Source organism: Equus caballus, chromosome 1, assembly GCF_041296265.1.
Source record: "Equus caballus isolate H_3958 breed thoroughbred chromosome 1, TB-T2T, whole genome shotgun sequence".
Classification (NCBI taxonomy): domain Eukaryota; kingdom Metazoa; phylum Chordata; class Mammalia; order Perissodactyla; family Equidae; genus Equus; species Equus caballus.
In genome coordinates, this window is record NC_091684.1 from 59,840,215 (window position 1) to 59,859,953 (window position 19,739).

The following is a 19,739-nucleotide window of genomic DNA, read 5'->3' on the forward strand; positions in this document are numbered from 1 at the left end:
GTGAGCTTTGGGAGATTGTAGGAGTCCAAGAATTTATCCATTTCCTCTAGGTTATCCATTCTGTTGGCATATAGTTTTTTGTAGTATTCTCTTATAATCTGTTGTATTTCTGCAGAGTCTGTTGTTATTTCTCCTCACTCATTTCTGATTTTGTTTATTTGAGCTTTCTCCCTTTTTTCTTTGTAAGTCTGGCTAGTGGTTTGTCAATTTTATTTATCTTCTCAAAAAACCAGCTCTTTGTCTCATTGATCCTTTCTACTGCCTTTTTCGTTTCAATAGTATTTGTTTCTGCTCTGATTTTTATTATTTCTCTCCTTCTGCTGACTTTGGGCTTCATTTGTTCTTTTTTCTCTAGTTCAGTTAGGTGTGCTTTAAGGTTGCTTATTTGGGATTTTTCTTGTTTGTTAAGATGTGCCTGTATTGCGATGAGTTTTCCTCTTAATACAGCTTTTGCTGTATCCCATACGAGTTGGTATGGCATGCTATCATTTTCATTTGTTTCCAGGTATTTTTTTATTTCTTCTTTAATTTCTTCAATGATCCATTGCTTGTTCAGTAGTGTGTTGTTTAGTCTCCACATCTTTGTGCCTTTCTCAGCTTTTTTCTTGTAATTAATTTCTAGCCTTATAGCCCTATGATCTGAGAAGATGCTTGTTATTATTTCAATTTTTTAAAATTTGTAGAGGCTTGCCTTGTTTCCCAACATATGGTCTATCCTAGAGAATGTTCCGTGTGCACTTGAAAGAATGTGTATTCAGCTCTTTCAGGGTGAAGTGATCTATATATGTCTATTAAGTCCAATTGTTTTAGTTTTTCATTCAGCTCCACTATTTCCTTGTTGATTTTCTGTCTGGATGATCTGTCCATTGATGTGAGTGGGGTGTTGAGGTCCCCTACTATTATTGTGTTGTTTTTAACATCTTCCTTTAGGTCTGTTAATAGTTGCTTTATGAATCTTGGTGCTCCTGTGTTGGGTGCATAGATATTTATAAGCGTTATTTCTTCTTGATGAAGTGTCCCTTTGATCATTATATATTGTCCCTCTGTGTCTCTCTTTACCTGTGTTATTTTGAAATCCACTTGGTCTGATATGAGAATTGCAACACCTGCCTTTTTTTCCTTGCTATTTGCTTGAAGTATTGTCCTCCACCCCTTCACCCTGAGTCTGTGTTTGTCCTTGAGGCTGAGGTGTGTTTCCTGGAGGCAACAAATTGTTGGATCATGTTCTTTAATCCATTTTGCCACTCTGTGTCTTTTTATTGGAGAGTTCAATCCGTTCACATTGAGAGTGATTATTGATGTATGTGGACTTAGTGCTGTTAATCTGTCGCTCATTATCTTGTTTTCCTGCGTTTCTTTTCCTGTTTGCTTTAGACTACCCATTTAATACTGCAATTTCTTATGCTGGGTTTCTTAGATTTTTCCTTATTTATGACTTGTGACTCTGTTCTGTACTTTATTTTAGTGTCTACCTTGAAGTTTGTGTTTAGAATCTCGTGTATAATATAGTCTATTCTCTGGTGGTCTCTTACTAACTTGACCAATACTGATTTGGACCCTTTGCTCTTCCCCTCCTAAATAATTATTTTCAGTTTTTATTCCAACTCATCTTATTAATTGGTAGTTAGAGTGCTAAGATCGTCCTTGTTTTGGTAGTTTCCTTACCTTTACCCTAATGCTATAGTTGAATATTTGCTATCCTGTTCTGGTTCTATCCATCGGTCTCCCTAGTCTCTGGATTGTGTCCCCTTTCTCCCTTTTTTCTTTTTTCAGGTATGAGAGCCTTCTTGAGGATTTCTTGTAATGGAGGGCTTTTGGTTACAAATTCCCTTAACTTTTGTTTGTCTGGAAAAGATTTAATTTCTCCCTCATGTCTGAAGGAAATTCTTGCTGGATAGAGTATTCTTGGCTGAAGATTTTTATCCTTTAATGCTTTGAATATGTCTCTCCATTCTCTCCTAGCTTGTAGGGTTTCTGTAGAGAAATCCGCTGACAGTCTGATAGGGGCTCCTTTATAGGTTATTCTCTTTTTATTTCTTTCTTCCCTGAGTATTCTTTCCTTATCTTTCCTTTTTGCCAACTTTACTACTATGTGCCTTGCAGTAGGTCTTTTTACATTGACAAATCTAGGAGATCTAAAACCCTCCTCTACACACATTTCTCTATTGATCCCTAGATTTGGGAAGTTCTCTTCAATAATTTCGTTAAGCACACTTTCTGCTCCATTTTCCTTTTCCATAGTCTCGGGAATTTCTATGATCCTTATATTCTTACTCCTCATTGAATCCATTATCTCTCGGAGATTTTCCTCATTTTTTTTTAATTCTTAGTTCTCTTTCTTCCTCTGTCTGGCGCCATTCAGCCTGTCTATCTTCGATTATGCTAATTTTCTCCTCTATGTTGTCTACACAGGCATTCAGGGAATCCGTATACTGTTTTATCTGGTCCATTGTGTTTTTCATCTCAAGTAATTCTGTTTGATTCTTCTTTATGATTTCAATCTCTTTTGTGAAGTAACTCCAGAACTCGGCTTGTTTCTCTATCTTTCTCTCTACCTCATTGAGTTTTTTGATTATAGCTGCTCTGAACTCATTATCACTTAGTTTACCTAATTCCAAGTCCTCAGGACTTAATTCTATGTTTTTATTGTTTTCCTTCTGGTCTGGGGCTTTTATAAATTGCTGGATGGTAGAGGAGCGGTTTTTTCACATGGTGGTAGAATTCGGTTGCAGTTACAGCCTGTCGCCACTAGATGGGGGTCGAGAGCGGCGGTTTATGAGCTCTCCACCTTCGGGGAAAGATGGCTGCGCCCACTGGCTTTGGGGGCGGGGAAGGGGGAGGGGGAGGGGCTGTTACTCACAGGTGCCAGTCTGGGTTCAGATCAGTTCTGTTCTCTGGTCTCCCAAGGCCCTTGATTTATAGGGTCCCTGCAGACGGAAGCTTGCCCGCCCCCCCCCCCGTCAGCGGGTTTCCACTGAACCAGGGCAGGAGTCCTGGATGATTCCCCGGTCGTGCGGCCCCTCCCCCGCTCCTTCCCGACCCGCGCCGCAGGGATCGCACACTCTAGGGGAGGGAGCAATGTTCTCTCCTACCGTTCCGGCGCCTCCGAAGGTGTAAGTAGGGTTTATGATCTCTGCCTTCTTGGTATTGTAGGTCTCTAACGAGCTGGCATTATGTTTATTCTCTGAAATTCAGTTCTTCCAATCTTTTGTTGTATTTTGGAGGGGAGAGAATCCCGGGTCAGCTCACCCCGCCATTTTGCTCCGCCCCCTCAATCAAAACATTTCTTTTTTTATAAACCTTTCTCCCTATACTCCACTTCTATTCCTCTCCTCCCAATAGTGACCATTGTAATGTGTTAATGTGTATTTTTGTTTCTACGTGTTCTTGCAAAAATGTGTGTTGTTTCATCTGTATGAGTTTTTGTTTTTGTAGATAGTAGTGTATGCCATATCTTATTCTTTTTCTTTCAAAACAGACTAGTTAGTGGACAATTAATATGCATCCATGTTGCTATATGCATGCTTAATCTGTAGCTTCTAACTGCTGCTCACTATTCCGTGGCGAGAATCCCTGTGGGTTTATCGTTCCACAGTGATGGATGCTCAGGTTGCTTCCAACTCCCACCACTACTGCCACCACCCCAAACACACGAGTGTGTGACACACACACGCAGGGCAAAGCAACAAAGTGATAGTGCAGTGAACATCTCTTCCAACTCAATAGCCCCCTGGCCTGTGAGAAGTGTCTTAGACAACTTAAATATATGCATATCCTGTAAATCCAGCAATCCTCCTTGTGGGTGTGTATCCCCAATACTTCCAGCTGCTGGCCAGAAGGGCTGCACTTGTTCTCGTCTCACCTGCAGTGTGTGAGGGCTCCTATTTCCCTGTGTTCCTCACACACAGCCTCGCCCTTGGCATTATCTGGCTTTTTCATTTTTCCCAAGTTAATAGGTATAAAATGATAGCTTACTGTTTTGCTTTGCATTGCTGATTGCTAAGGATTCTGAGCACTTCTTCATAGCTTGTTAGCGCTTGGGGCTTACTGTTTGTAAATTGCTTTTTAAGATCCTTTGTCAATTTTTCAGAACTTACAGTGCTCTTTTTTTAAGTTGATTTGTAGTTTATATCTTGACATTAATTGTTTGTCAGTTTTGGATGCCGCAATGTCTCCTCCTATTCAGCCATCCATATACCAACTTCTCCCCTGATGTCCTTTGTTGGCAGAAATCTTATATGTTGATGTAATAAGATTTATCTTTTTTTCTGTACTTCATAATTTATGCTTTTGAAGATTTATTTGGAAGGTCCCCTCCCGCCCCTGCCATAAAAATATTCTTTCTTCTCTTATCTTTACAGTTAGATAAATTTAAGACCTAATGTGAAAGGTCCTGTTGGTATGCAGTGTGAGGCAGGATGTTGGCTGGTCTCCAGAGATGGCCTCCAGTGAAACCTGACTCCTGGTGTTCACACCTTATGACTTCTGCTGATCATTGGCCGGTCACAGGACCGGGGCTTCCTGGCCACCCAGGCCTTCAGATGACTTCAGCCCTAGCAAACCTCTGCCCTCAATCACATACAAGACCCCAAGTGAGAACACTGCCCAGCAGAAACCATGTAATCCACAGAACTATGAGAAATACTAGTACATTTTTATTTTAAGCCATAAAATTTTGAGATGGTTTGTTATACAGCAAGGATAACAGGACAAATAGATTCGTGAACAAAAACTGCTCCCTGGCAGTGGAGTGTTAAGACCAACCCAAAACCTGTAGCAGTAGCCTGGAAATAGTGGTGAGGGGACGGTGGAGAGAAGGTTTCAAAGACAGTAAGGAGACCGGGGGCTTCCACTAGGATTTAGAAAGCTGGAAAGAGCGTGGCTCCCACACTAACAATGAGAAGAGCCTGGAAGTACTACAGAACCATCACTTTCCTTCAGCTCGCCAGGGAGATGAGTTCACAGGCAACCGAGTAGCCTGAATTCCAAGGGGACCTCTGAGGAGACGTAGGCTTGTAGCCTGGCTCACCCCAGGCCAGCGTTCGGGGACGGAGGGGGCAGACACACAGCCTCCATAACAGTGGGTGAGAAGAAATCAGCTAACATTTTAACAAATTGTTGGAGGCCAGGTGTGTGCTGGCATGTGAGTCTGGAATAGCTGGGGGCCCCAGACACTGGCAGAGTCTGCACGCACTGACAGCTTTTATTTACCGGCCTCCACTGGGTACTCCAGAGAAAGAGTAGGAGAAGGACGAGGGAGCAGGGGCTGCAGGGGACTGACTGCTGCTGTGGGAGCAGTGGCCAACCCCGCCCTCCTCTTCAGACCCTAGTCTCAAAGGAGCAAAAGCCTTAAGTCACTAGGAGAGGGCCAACAAATCCTGTTACTCCCAGGGCCCAGATAAAGACCCACTGTGGCTTCATTTTCTGTAGGAGAAAAAAATCCCTCTGCCCCTGGGGGAGGTGCAGGAAACCATCCTGGGCCCGGGATCCTGTACCAGTACCACTAGAGGTGGGCAACCGCAGGGGAGGAGCTGGAAACTCCAGACAACATGAGACAGCCTGGCTGCCACAGAGGATGGGCAGGAATGCTGGGAAAGCTCCTGTCGGGGCAACGGAGAGCACCTCCTCCCCTAGCCCTGGCCACAGCAGTAGTAGGCTAACACTGGGTGAAGGGCAAGAGCGTATGCAGTGACACCCTCTTCCGGTGGGATCCGTAGGGAAATGCCAATTGGTTCCACAATGAGATACCGCTACACCCCTCTTAGAGCTCCCAGTAAACAAGGCCCCCTGACAGTACCATGTACTGGAGAGGAATGTGGGGTCACTGGGACTCTCATATGTTCCTAGTTGAAATACAAAATGGTTCAGCCCCTTTGAAAACACTTTGGCAATTCCTTGTGAAGTTAAACATACATTTACCGTATGAATCAGCAATCCCACTCCTACAGAAACGAAAATGTGTCCATGCAAAAAGCCCATATGCAAACATGCATAGCAGCTGTAGTTGGAAATAATCCAAATGTCCACTAACAGATGAATGTACAAATGTGGTCCATTCATACATTGGAATACTACTGAGTAATATAGAACAACAAATTGGCGACCCATTCAACAAAGGGGGTGAATCCTAAAAGCATTACTAAGTGACAAAAGCTGCAATCAAAAGGCTACCTACCGTATTATTCCATTTATATAACTTTCTGAAAAGCGCAAAACTATAGGGAAAGAAAAGATCAGCAATTGCAGGGGGCTGGAGGGAAGGGAACTGACTACAGAGGGGCCCAAGGGAACTCACTGGGGTAATCAAAACATTCTGTATCTAGATTGTGCTGTGGGCACATGACTGGATGCCTTTGCCAAAAAGGATGAATACTATAGCATTGTGATCAGAAAAGATGCTTGTTATTATTTCAATTTTTTAAATTTATTGAGGCTTGCTTCGTTTCCCAACATATGGTCTATCCTTGAGAATGTTCCATGTGCGCTTGAGAAGAATGTGTATTCTGCTGTTTTTGGATGGAGTGTTCTATATATGCCTATTAAGTCCAACTGGTTTAGCTTTTCATTTAATTCCACTATTTCCTTGTTGATCTTCTGTCTGTATGATCTACCCATTGATGTGAGTGGCATGTTGAGGTCCCCTACTATTATTGTGTTATTTTTAATATCTTCTTTTAGGTTTGTTAATAGTTGCTTTATGAACTTTGGTGCTCCTGAGTTGGGTGCATGGATATTTATAAGTGTTATTTCTTCTTGATGGAATGTCCCTCTGATCATTATATACTGCCTCTCTTTGTCTCTCTTTACCTGCCTTATCTTGAAGTCTACTTTGTCTGAAATAAGTATTTCAACACCTGCTTTCTTTTGTTTGCCATTAGCTTGGAGTATCATCTGTCTTCTACCCTTTCACTCTGAGCCTGTGTTTGTCATTGGAGCTTAGATGTGTTTCCTGGAGGTAGCAAATTGTTGGATCTTGTTCTTTAATCTATCTCACCACTATTTGCCTTTTTATTGGAGAATTCAATCCATTTACATTTAGGGTGATTATTGAGGAGTGAGGGCTTAATGCTGTCATTATATCTCTTGTTTTCTGATTTTCCTGCATTTCTTTTGTTTCTTGTCCCATGTGTTTTGGTCTACCTGTTGAATTATGTAGTTTTTTTATGATGTGTTTCTTTGTTTTTTCCATATTTATTTTTTGTGTCTCTGTTCTGCTTTTTTTGTTTAGTGGTTACCCTGAGGTTTGTATCTAGAATCTCATGTATAAGATACTCCATTTTCTGATGGCCTCTTATTTCCTTAGTCTAAACCAATTCAGTCCCTTTCCTCCTCCCTTCCTAAGTTGTTTTTCTCCTATTTTGTTCCCACTTGTGTTGTGATTTTGTGGTTAAAGTGACAAAATTGTCTTTGTTTTTGATGTTTTCCTTCCCTTTAGCCTTTTGATATCCTATTCTGATTCTGTCTACCTATTTGTCTCCTTACTCTGTGTTTCATGACCCCTTTCTCCCTTTTTCAATTTTTTCATGTATGAGGGCCTTCTTGAGAATTTCTTGCGGGGGTGGTCTCATGGCTATGAAGTCCCTTAGCTTTTGTTTGTCTGGGAAAGATTTACTTTCTCCCTCATATCTGAAGGATATTTTTACTGGATAGACTATTCTTGGCTGAAGATTCTTGTCTCTTGAAGTTTTGACTATGTTGTTCCATTCTCTCCTATCTTGTAAGGTTTCTGCAGAGAAATCCTCTGAAAGCCTGATAGGGGTTCCTTTGTAGGTTATTTTCTTCTGCTTTGCTGTCCTTAGTATTCTTTCTTTGTCATTCATTTTTGCCAGTTTTACTACTATTTGCCTTGCAGTAGGTCTTTTTACATTGACAAATCTGGGAGATCTGGAAGCCTCTTACACACGTATTTCCCTCTCCTTCCCTAGATTTGGGAAGTTCTGTGCTATTATTTCTTTGAACATGCTTTCTGCTCCATTCTCCTTCTCTTCACCTTCTGAAGACCTATAATTCTTATGTTGCATTTTCTCATTGAGTCAGATATTTCTCAGAGACTTTCTTCATTTCTTTTTAGTCTTAGTTCTCTCTCCTCCTCTAACTGGAGCATTTCAACTTGTCTGTCTTTAATTATGCTGATACCCTCCTCTGTGATGTCTACTCGAGTGTTCAGGGAATCTGTATTTTGTTTTACCTCTTCCTTTCATCTTTACCTTTCATCTTTCATCTCTAGTATTTCTGATTGATTTTTCTTCATAGTTTCAATCTCTTTTGTGAAGTAGCTTCTGAACTCGTTGAATTATTTCTCTATATTCTCTTTTACCTCGTTGAGTTTTTTGATGATAGCTGTTTTGAATTCATAGCCATTTAGCTTACATATTTCTGTGTCCTCAGGACTGAGTTCTGGGTGCTTGTCATTTTCTTTCTGGTCTGGAGATTTGATGTAGTGTCTGATGTTGGAAGGTTGGCTCTTGCTCATTCTGATATTATTTGGTTGCAGTTACAGCCTATTGCCACTGGGTGGGGGTCTAGAGCCGCTTATTCTGAGCCCTCTGCCTTCAGCAGAGATCCCAGGCACTGGAGCATGGGGGCACTGGGCGGGTGCCGGGAGTGGCGCCTTTTCCTGCGTGCACTCCAGGATTTCTTGATCAGCTCTCACTCTCTGGTCTCCTGTGGTCTTGGCTTGATGAGGTCACTGCCTGTGAAAGCTTTCACTGCGTTAGAGGGCTTCCCTCTAGGCTGCAAGGGCCCTAGGGATTTCTTGGTGATCCCACGAACGAGCAACCCCTCCCCTACTCCTTCTCTCATAGATCCTCCCAGGGTCATAGATCGCAGTCTTTAGGGGAGGGAGCAAAGTTTTCTCTTACCCCGTTCCAGCTCCTCCGAGTGGGGCTTCAGCCTATCCGCCCTCCGTTGTGTGGCTGTGTGTCTCTCCGAGGTTTCTGTGTTGTTAGGGTGTCTTCTGTTGGAGTATGGATGCCCATTTGGTTGTATGTTGGAGGGGAGAGAGTCTCGGGTAGGTTCACTCTGCCATGATGGTGATGTCACTCTCTTGTGGCTGTAATTTTTGTCTAATAGCATGAACCTCAGGGGCTGGCCCCATTGCCTAGTGGTTAAGTTTGGCACACTCTACTTTGGCAGCCCGGGTTCATAGGTTTGGATCCCAGGCATGGACCTACACCACTTGTCAGTCATGCTGTGGTGGCAACCCACATACAAAATAGAGGAAGATTGGCACAGATGTTAGCTCAGGGCGAATCTTCCTCAGCAAAAAAAAAAAAAAAAAAAAAGAGAACCCCCTCCCCCAATAAGATCCATAGGAAACTCAAAATTTTTAAGAGAATTATATTGGTAATAGCACTACTAACTTATATGGAAAAGGACAGGATAATCCAAAATGGAGAGTCCACTCTACCTCCTTCCTTCTATGGGTAGGAATCAGACTGAAAAAGCTACTCCATTTCAAACATGAGCATTTCCTATCAAAAAGAAAAAAATAAGTCAGGTTTTAGAGGCAAGAGCTCAATGTTCTGAGCAGAAAGTTATGAGGAGTCACTTCTGGGAGCAGGACTGGGCTATGATCCAGGAGCTGGTGACATGAGCCCTGCTGGATTTCAGGATTGCTGTATCCCAGTAACTGCTCTGTGCCTCCTTCTGCTTCCCCCTCTTTTGAACAGGAATGTTTGTTGTAGTTATCCTGTCCCAATCATTATATGTTGGGTGTGGGAAGGTTAAGAGGGCAAGTTTTAAATATGGCAATGGCTCCGGTGAGAGTGAAAATGCCTTGTCATCTTCCTGCAGGAATTTCCATTCCCTTGTGAGCCCTTTTTGCCCCAGCGGGGCATCCTTTGACTCATGAGCTCTGCTCTCTGGGGGTGGAATATGCATAGATGAACTGACACACAGTTGGGGGCCCATGTTGGGCTGAAGCAGCCTCCATTCCTCTGTGTGATGCCTCTGTCTGTCAGGATGGGCTGGGTCATGCTGCAGCAACAAATAACCCCCAATCTCAGTGGCCCAGCACAACAAAACTTTCTTTTCCTCACAACACGTCCGATGCAGGTTGACAGGGGGACTCTATCCACTGTAGTCACACAGGGACCGAGGCTGATGGAGGTTTCATGTCTTATATGTTTCCACAGTCACTGCAAGGGTGGGATGGGGATGTGGGGGGTTAGGGCTGGATCTTAGGTTTTAGCTCACAGGGATATGCCTGTGAAAAAAGGGGGTGGGGAAGTGCAATTCTACCATGTCCCTGGGGAGCAACCCTGGAAATATTTGATGAACCACATGAAGGACTCCCATAGGGTCCACTACCCCTGTGAGGCAGCGCCTAGAGAAGTTGGATGCTAGCCCAGGTGGAAAGAGAGGTTGTCCATTAGGCTACACAGACTGGGACTGGGCGTCAGGAATGTGTGAGGCTCCAGGGGTGTGGTCTGGTCTAAGGAAACTTCTGAGGCCCTGTAGTTGAGACTGGCGTTTCGTAATGTCTGGATTGGTTTGAGCCATCTCCTGATCATCCCAGTCTACCCTTAGAATTTCACCCTTCCATTAAAATGCCTTTATGGGGCCCGGCCCGGTGGCACAGCGGTTAAGTTTGCATGTTCTGCTTCGCTAGCCCAGGGTTCACCGGTTTGGATCCTGGGTGCAGACATGGCACTGCTTGGCAAGCCATGCTGTGGTAGGTGTCCCACATATAAAGTAGGGGAAGATGGGCATGGATGTTAGCTCAGGGCCAGTCTTCCTCAGCAAAAAGAGGAGGATTGGCAGCAGATGTCAGCTCAGGGCTAATCTTCCTCAAAAAAATTTAAAAAAACACTTTGCAGTTACCCTTCCAAGGAGCAGGGCAGGTGAACAATTTTGCACCAGCCTGGTGCTCATACAATTTTGGAGGCCTTCTTTAAGAAAATGAACACAAATTACAAAAAAAGAGAAAAGATTTAAGTACAAATGAGTATTTGGAAGGAGAAGGATAGTTACAACAAATTGCAAATTTAGAAGAACTACTATAAATATCACAAAGTTCAGAAAATAATATAATATTTTAATAGGTGCCTGACACACATCTATAATAGTTTTTATTTACTACAATTTTGTCTACGTTTTGATTGCCTTTTCATACAATGATAATTTTTCATTAACAATTTCTAAAGTGAGAATAGGAAGATAAATTTCGATAACCATGCTAGACGACCGATTATTTTTTTGATCATTCAGATGCATAAACTGACCTCACACATACATGCTTGTTGGCTGGACTTGATGAATGATGAGATTCAGAGAAATTCTATTGGTGGAATACAAAAGGAAAAAATGACAGGGTATTATTCATAATTGAATGTGTTATACTATTGAGAATATTCCCAACAAGCAGAGACTATCTTTTTTGATCAGATGTTGATGAACATGAAATCGTCTGCTTACAAATATTACACATCTGACGACTGGGAGAATTTTCCAGAGGTTAGATGCTGGCTCTGTACGTATGGAGCCTTGTTTCTCCTGCATCACACACATGCTTCTCTGCCAGGGGCCGAGGGACACATTCTGATCACTTACAATGTCTAGCCCTACAACTTTATGTCACAACACTGGGGAGTCGGCACAGTGGGAGGTGGGCATATTTCTGGAAGGCATTCCTATAAACAGAGCACCAGCAATAACTAGTCTAGACTTGGCAGTGACTGGGAACCACATGCACCGATCCCTGTAAACCCAAGTAAAGTGTACCCCCAACTCACCTTGTCCTTAGCCTGATCCTCAAACATGCCCACCGTTTACTCTAACACTCCCCAACGTGAGGGCTGCGACATAGGGAAAGTTGCAGTAACAAAGGACAAGGAAGAGGCGTAATCTGTTGCACTAAAAATATCCTTCTTTTGCAAATTTTGCTGAAACCTGACCGTATGGCTTCCTGAATGGGTCCCACTCAAGTGGAGGGCACTGAGGCCCAGCCTCCATTCACTTCCCCAGAAGTCTGCCTCTGCCAGGGAGCCTTCCCTGAGGAGCCAGCCAGTTCTTGACCAACCTTTACTTGGTCTCTTTCCTCAGTGCACTTCCTTTCTTTTCCCTGCTCCTGAAGCATGCAAAATGGCATTGCTGAGTCCCCCAGTGTGTCTGGAACTCTGCCCTGTACTTAACACCCGCTCGACCAACATTTCCCAGATCCCTGCTGTGTATGTTCTGAGCTGAGATGGCCCATGAGCAACGTCTAAACGGTCTCAGGAAGTGCAGTCTAACAATGACAACTCTGAGACTCTCATATTTACAGAGAACTAATTTTCTTTTTGCCAGTTCCTGGGCTAAGGATCTAAAAAGTTCAAAGAAAACAACTTTTTTACAATTAATAGAAAGAACACATGCTCATTGTTAAAAAAAAATAAAACCAACAAAAAGAGCAGGGATAATGTGGCTGGGCAGAAGGAGAAAGATCAAACCACCTTCCTCCCCCTGCCCAGCCCTGCATGTGCCCGGGTCACCACGCAGAGGCAACCACGGCCCTGGGGGCGGCGTCTGCTCTGAGGTCTGGCTCCTCCACTTGCCTAAGTGGGAGGTCCTAAGGAAGTTGCTTAATCTTTTGGAGCCTCAGTTTCCTCAGCTATAAAATGGGGATAATATTAGTTGCCTTGTAGGGTTTTTGTAATTAGTAAATGAGATGGTCCATGTCAAGAGCCTACCATTGCCACCTGTGTGCTCTCAACCCCATGCTGAAGGTCACCTGCGCATGGTTTCTCTTCCGGCTCAGACCTTTCCACCTCCGACACCTGAGCACATTCTCTGCCCGAAGACCACACTGTGTGCTAGACAGACGTAAGAGGGTTAATAGCCCTCTCCTGACCAATGGGGGCCAGGGCTTGGTGGGTAAATATCCGCTTCCTTGCCCCTGCGTGGAACAGTTCTGGAATATTCTACGCAGTCTCTCAGGGGTCCACAGTGGGGTCAGCCGTTGCCCTCAATGGTATCCTGCTCTCTCACACACACGTCCTTGGCTTTCCTCCCTCCCCGACTAAGCCACCTGCTGTCATCTTTTATTTTTCTTAATTCAAGACGGTCCTTTTCTTGTTGATTTGTAAGATAATAGCCCCTCGTTTATTACATATGTTGTAAGCGTTTTCCCCAAATCTCATTTGCTTTTTAGCTTAATGACATAGAGAAACGTTTCATTTTTAGATGGTCAGATCTGTCTGACTTTTCCTTCACAGTTTCTGGATTTCATGTCTTGCTTAGAAAGACTTCCTCACCCCAAGATTAACAAACGTTTGTCTTTATTGCCTTCATAATACTTTGACAGTTGGTAAGAAGTGTTCAGATTTTTAAATCCTCTGGAATTTACTTTTGGGCATCATGAGAGACATAATAATAACAATGACAGCACTTATTTTATTTTCCAGTTTTCATCCCACACTATTTGTAAACAGCTTGACTAGTCTGTCTGTCCCCCACTGACTGGAATGCTACTTCTGTATTACACCGAGTTGCCGCAGCCCCGTAGCTTGGTTTCTGGACTCTTCGTTCTGTTCCTTTGACCCCTCAGCCCCGCCCTGTTTTAATTACTCTCGCTTTAGAGTGTGTTTTGATACCCAGTAGGTCAAATGTCATCTCATTTTTCTTCTTTTTGAAAATGGCTATTCTTACTTGTTTACTCTTTCAGATGAGCTTTCAAATCACCTTGTCAACTTCTATAAAGATCCCTTTAGGATTCTGACTGTGAATGCATTGAATTTATAGATTTCATTTGGGAAGAATTGACGTCTTTGTATTATTGCGTCTGCCCATCCTGGAGCATGATTTATCTCTTCATTTATTCAGGCCTCCTTTATGTCCTTCAGTAAGGTTTTATTGTGTCCTCATAGAGGACTTGGACGTTTCTCATTAAGTTTATTCTTAGGTATTTTATAGTCTGAGTTGGCCATTGTGCATGGGACATTTTTCCCATTACATTTCTAGTTGGCTATTGTTGGGCTCATAGGAGAGGTATGAATTTTGATGTCGTCTTGTCTCTAGTCACGCTGATGAACTCTCTAGTTCTCATATTTTTCGGCAGATTAGAAGAACTTTGAACCAGCCATGCCTGTCCCAAGTGGGATGGGCCTCCCTCGAGAGCGGAGAGCTCCATCGCACCTGGGCAGCGGTAGCTGACGGCACCGACTAGGCTAGGCCTGCTGTGTGGGGCAGAGCTTTCGACCAGCTGGCCCCTAGATCCCTTCTGATTCTAAGCTTCTCCGAGTTCATAATTCTGGTCGCGTGTGTGTCTTCGTGCACTGTTCCCTCCCCCCTCCCTCCTTTCCTTCCTCATCTGTTCTTGTTTGGTTTCCACATGCCAAGCACAGTGCCAAGTGGCAGGAAGGAGGGGATGGAGATGTTGAGGTGAGAGTTACACCCTTGCGATGCAAGTAGTGTCACTTGAAATATTCTCAAATTAAATTAGAGTGGGGTAGAGACCCACCCCCCAAAATGGTTGGAAGGGCAGTATATACTCTGGGGCTCCTCTTCCACCCCTCTCCCTGAGGGATTCGTGAACCCCAGGGTCACACTGTCCCCAAGGAAGGCTTCCAATCTCCACGAGCCAAGAGTCCTGTTTCCTTTCCCAGGCTGCTGTCTGTGCATTCGCTGCAGAGGGTGCTGCTCTGGGGTCCTGGGCCTCTGCTCTGTTGCTGAAGCTCCTGTTCCAGCAACTGGCCTTCCCTGAGGACGCCCCAAAGGAGAGCCCCTTTCCCTCAGCAACCAGGCCACTGGTTTTCAGGATAAAGTGTCCCCATGGTATGAGGAATGCCTCCAGTCATAGGGCGCTCAGTCCCTTAAGTCTGCTCCATTTTGGGATGGCCCCCGCCAGCTGAGCAGAAGTTCTTGATGGTGGATGAGCAGTAGGTCAGACACGTTCTACTGTCTGAGGGCCACGTGTGACAAGTGGCTCCCATGTCGAACAGCACAGGTCTAGACACTAGAAATTGAGTCTTAGATTCTGCCTTAGGGGGACAAAAACTGCCATCTCCTCCTTTCTGATGGGTCAGCCTTCCTTCCCAAGGACAGACGGGAGCGTGTGGCAGTAGTGGTAGAAGCCGGACACACAAGCTCAGTGCTCAGTGGGTCTCTGCCCTGCTGAGAACTGGTGCCTTCTCTCCAGGACCCTCCGCTCTAGGGAAGGAGACAGCGACACCGAGAGTGCAGGTGTCCGTGCTGTCACAGAGGGGTGTGGTCAGGCTGCAAAAGAGCAACACAGAGGAACTCTACATGCGGGCGACAGTGATGTGTCCACATGGAGGGGATGTTTGGTGAAGGCTTGAAGCTCCACTAGGAATTGGCCAGGCAGAGCCAGGGTGCGGGGGACACTGGGCACTCTGGGCGGAGAAGGCAGCCTGAGCAAAGGTCAGGGGCCTGAGGGCGGGTGTGGCCTCTTCCTAGGGCAAGTCCTCAGTGGGTTGCCCTGGGAGCCTTGTCAGTGCTGGGCCTGGAGGGGCTGGAAGAGGCTGGTGGTGATGGCTCTGCATGTTTCTGCGGAGGGCTTCTGCCCTGAAGCCTGGTTCAGAGCTCTCCTCAATGGCTGGACATGGGGTTGGGGAATCCAGTTCTGCTTCTAGCCATCTCTGCAATGCCTCTTTCCACCAACAGGGGACAGGGAGGCCTCGGGAAATGATACCCGTTCTTTGGGGTTTGGACAGGCGGACGAAGTGCTGCAGTAGGTGAGACCTTTCAATACTCGGTGGGCCTGTACTGAGCCTCAGACTTTGTGCTGGGCTCTGGGTGCCCTAAGACGGACCCCACCCCTTGCAGCCTGTGTCCCAGGCCGTGTGGATTGTGGGGACTGCAAGGAAGCGGTGGTCCGTTCCCTCAGGGTGGAGGTCAGAGGAGAAGCAGGACCAGCTTCCAGCTTCCGAGAGAAGGTGATTCTTGAGCTCAACCAAGACAGCCCTCTAGCTCTCAGCCACCCCGAGGGGACCGAGCACAGTGCATGGAGGCGTGACAAGGACTGCAGTGTCTGGCTGCTGGCTGCAGCCGGGATCCAAGAGTGCTGAGCGTGAGGGACATGGGTGCCGGGACCCGGAGAAGTGCAGTGGGGCTGTGGGAACAGCTCACGAGGACCCTGGGTCTGTGCTAAGGAGCACCACCCTGGGGCATCAGGAGGGACAGGCAGAATTTCCTTTAAAAAAAGCAAAAACAAAAAACCTTTCCGTTATGAAAACTTTCAAATATACACCAACGTATGCAGTATAATGAACTCACGAGTGCCCCCAACAATGAGCACGTTCTGCCATGTTTTCATCCATTCTCCCTCCACAGTTTAAAAAGTTTCTATTATAGAAAATGTCAAACGCATGCAGAAGCGGGCAGCTCGTGCGATGATCCTCACAGACTCCCACCGCCCAGCCCAGCAACGAACAGTTTGCCAGGCTCATTTTAGTTCCACCCGGACCTGCCCTCCCCACCCTCAGATTATTCTGAAGCAAATTACACAACATTTTATATGTCAGTGTTTTAGTATATATCTCTAAAAGTTTAGGGACTCTTTAAAAAATACGTCATCGCACTATCAGGCTCACACCTGAACAAAGTTAACAGCCCTTCTTTAATTTCATCCCGTATCCAGGACTGACAGTTTTTCAGTCCAGGGAAGGCCAGGGTCAGACTAGCACTTCAGGAAGGTCACCCCGGCAGCGCATGGGGGAGGAGGAGGATGGGACTAGGGGCTGGAGTCGGGACATCAGCCAGGGGACTTAGGAGAGTTTGGGAGAAAAGCAACGAGGACTTGAATTTGGCTAAGGCAGAGCCCTGAAGGTGGGAGGCAAGTGTCAGACATGACCCACATCGTCTTCATCAATCCTCGCAGCCCCCGGGGAGGAGGTCTTGTCATCTCTGCGTTCACGGGGGAGGGGATTGGCTCGGAGGGGTAGAACTGCTCAGGGAGGCAGAGCTAGGATGTCGCAGAGCTGTGCGTTCCTGTCGGAAGCCCGCTCCTCACCTCAGCAGCCACCGCCTCCCTGCAGCCCGTGGGCCACAGGATGGGGAGCTTCTTGGATGTGAGGGGTAGGGACAGAGCTGTCTGCTTTCGCAACTCCCATGGGTGCCCACGGGGAGTGGAGGCGGGGGTGGTGGCGTGGGTCCCCTTACTGACCTGTGCCAGCAACACAGCAAGGATTCCAATCAACGCTCCCCTTCCCTCTCCCGCTGGAGGCCCAGCCTGCCCTCCCAGGGCAAGGCGGGACCACAAGGATCCCAGGGGACCGGCCGCCCCATGCTCCGAATGAAGGGGGGAGCGAGCAAGGTGGGTCCCTTAGACGCAGGGCCCACTGCTCAGAGCCCAGCTTAGACTGGGCTGGCTTAGTCGACCCAGGGCTGACACTGTCACTTTTGGTTGACCTTGTGATGCATCCTGAGGAGAAGATCGTGCTTCGCCCCATGCTTCACCTCCCCTCGACCCTCCACAGATTCCCCGCTCTGTCATCAGGTGGGCGGCAGATGGCTGGCCGACTCTCCTGGACATTGGTGCTTTGAGGGAACCTCCCTCTTCTCGGGGCCAGCAGCCAGGGGAGTGGATGCTGTTGGGCGCAGTGGGCACACAGACCTGCTTGCTCAGATTGCAGATCGGGAGCCAGGCGTGGTGGAGCCTTGTGGGCTGGGAGTTGGGGAGTCCATGGTCAGGCTCAGGCCCATGCTGGGTGACGTGGTGCGAGTCTCAGGCCCTTTCTGGCCTTGGTTTCTCCAGCTGTAGGAGTGGCCGTACCTGCCTCGTGGAGTGGCTGCGAGGCTCCAGGGAGATCATCTCTGGAAAGTCGCGGGTGAACTCTGAAGTGCCATGCCTGGTGACGTGGGGGGGGTCACGGCTAGCTTTGTTCCCCCACTGCTTCTGGCCCTTTTGCTGAGGTCCCATCTGCTGTTCCTTCCCGTCCCAAGTCAGAGGGCAGAGGGGGATGGGCCCCTCCTCCTGCGACTCTGTAAAGCTGCCCTCTGGGGCTGCAGCCCCGTGAACCCCAGGGCCAGGCTTCTCAGGAGGTGGCTTTGGGACCCTCCTCCCTGAATTAGTTCCTTCATCTTTCTCCATAATTAATCACCTCTCCCCTCCAGCCCCTGCCCATTTAATAGTTACCATTGGTCTCAGCCTTGCCCACCTCCGACCTCCCCTACAGCCCAGGCGAGCCCATCCGTCTTCATTAACCAGAGATTTGGATTGCCTGCATGGTCCAGAGCTGGGGCCTGGGCGGAGCCAGCCCTTCCCGTCTCAGCCTCTCGAGGCCGGGGCACCCCGGGCACCCTCCTCTGGAGCTCTGGGGCCAGCGGCTTTGAAGGAAGGTGAACACAGCCTAATGTGTGTCTCTCTGTAGCCCGGTGGGCAGGGAAGGCTGGGCGATCAGTGTGCCTTGATGTCTGAGTCAGACTCCTGTACACCCAAACCAGCCTGGACTGTGAGGGCTGCTCCCCAGGAGCCTCTGTCACGGCCACCCCAGGGCCAGAGAGACATTAGGGCAGTCCCTCATTCGACAGGTGAGGAGACAGATGACCAGAGGGTGAGGGACTTCCCCAAGGTCACTGCCCACTGTGGCCCAGCAGGCCAGGGCCCACATCTCTTCTCCTGCCTTACTGGCTGGGTTTTTTCCTCTGCAGTAGGCTGCCCAGACAAGTGAGGGGCTGGGCAGGGCTTGCCCCCTGCCCCTCAAAGATCCTGGAGAGGCTGTGGTGGGCTGGACTCTGCTGGCAGACGTCGGGCTCTTAGAGACCTCGGCTACCTCAGAACCAGAGGGAAGCTTAGGGCTGCCCTTGCCAGCCCATCCTCATAGGGCAATTGTGGAAATGGAGGCACGGAGAGGGAACCCCTCTGCCTTGTCACTCAGGCCACTGAGGATCTCCCCTCCGGCTGGGCCACCCCATTCCTCCTCACTTTCCTCCTTCAGAACCACCTGTGGGCCGAGGGACGGAGACGGCCACCCCTGCTGCCCCTGGCTCAGCCCCCTCGCCCGCCCGCTGCAGGAAGGACTAATAGGACAGGGTCTCCCTCTCTCCCATAGGTACTGAACCCACCTCAGGGTCCCTCCCAGAGCTTCCCCAACTCAGCTTTGGGGTGGATGGGGGTTAGAGCACTGGATGTGGAGTCCAGACACCTGGCTTCAAGTCCCCTCCCTGCCCATTGCTGTATGATCTTGAGGAAGTCACTTCACTTCTCTGAGCTTCTGTGTCCTTGCCTGCACAATGGTAATGATTCCACCAGCTGTGCCCTCATCAGATGGGGTCACACCTGAAAGAAAACACTGGACAAGTGCAAGGGGTGGGTCTGTCCTCAGACGGCCAGAGAGAGGCTGAGAGAATCGGCCAGTGTCCAGAACATGGGTCCTTTCTGGGCCCCAGAAGACTGTGAACACTGACTCCAGCTCTATTGCTGATTTGCTGTGTGGGCCTGGGCAAGTGGCCTAACCTCTCTGTGCCTCATAAAAGCACAGGGATAAATGCTTCTCCATGCTGTAGTATTGACCTCCTGGCAACAAGGGGAAGCTCAATGCGGAAAAGCTTTAAGATCCTTGGAAGAAAGCCGTCTATAAACGTAAGAGATTATTAACAGCATCCAATAATCGTGCTGTCTGCTAACAAAAGTAATGACGCCCTAAAGTTGGGCAGGGAAACTGGCCCTGTCTGCATGGCGGCAGCTCCTAGCTGGGTTTCCTCTCAGGCTCTGAGGGCTAATAAGCCACTGTGTTCATGTGGGGCTCTGCCTCTGCAAACCAGCTACTGATTAGCTCCTCCACAGGCATCCCTGGGGT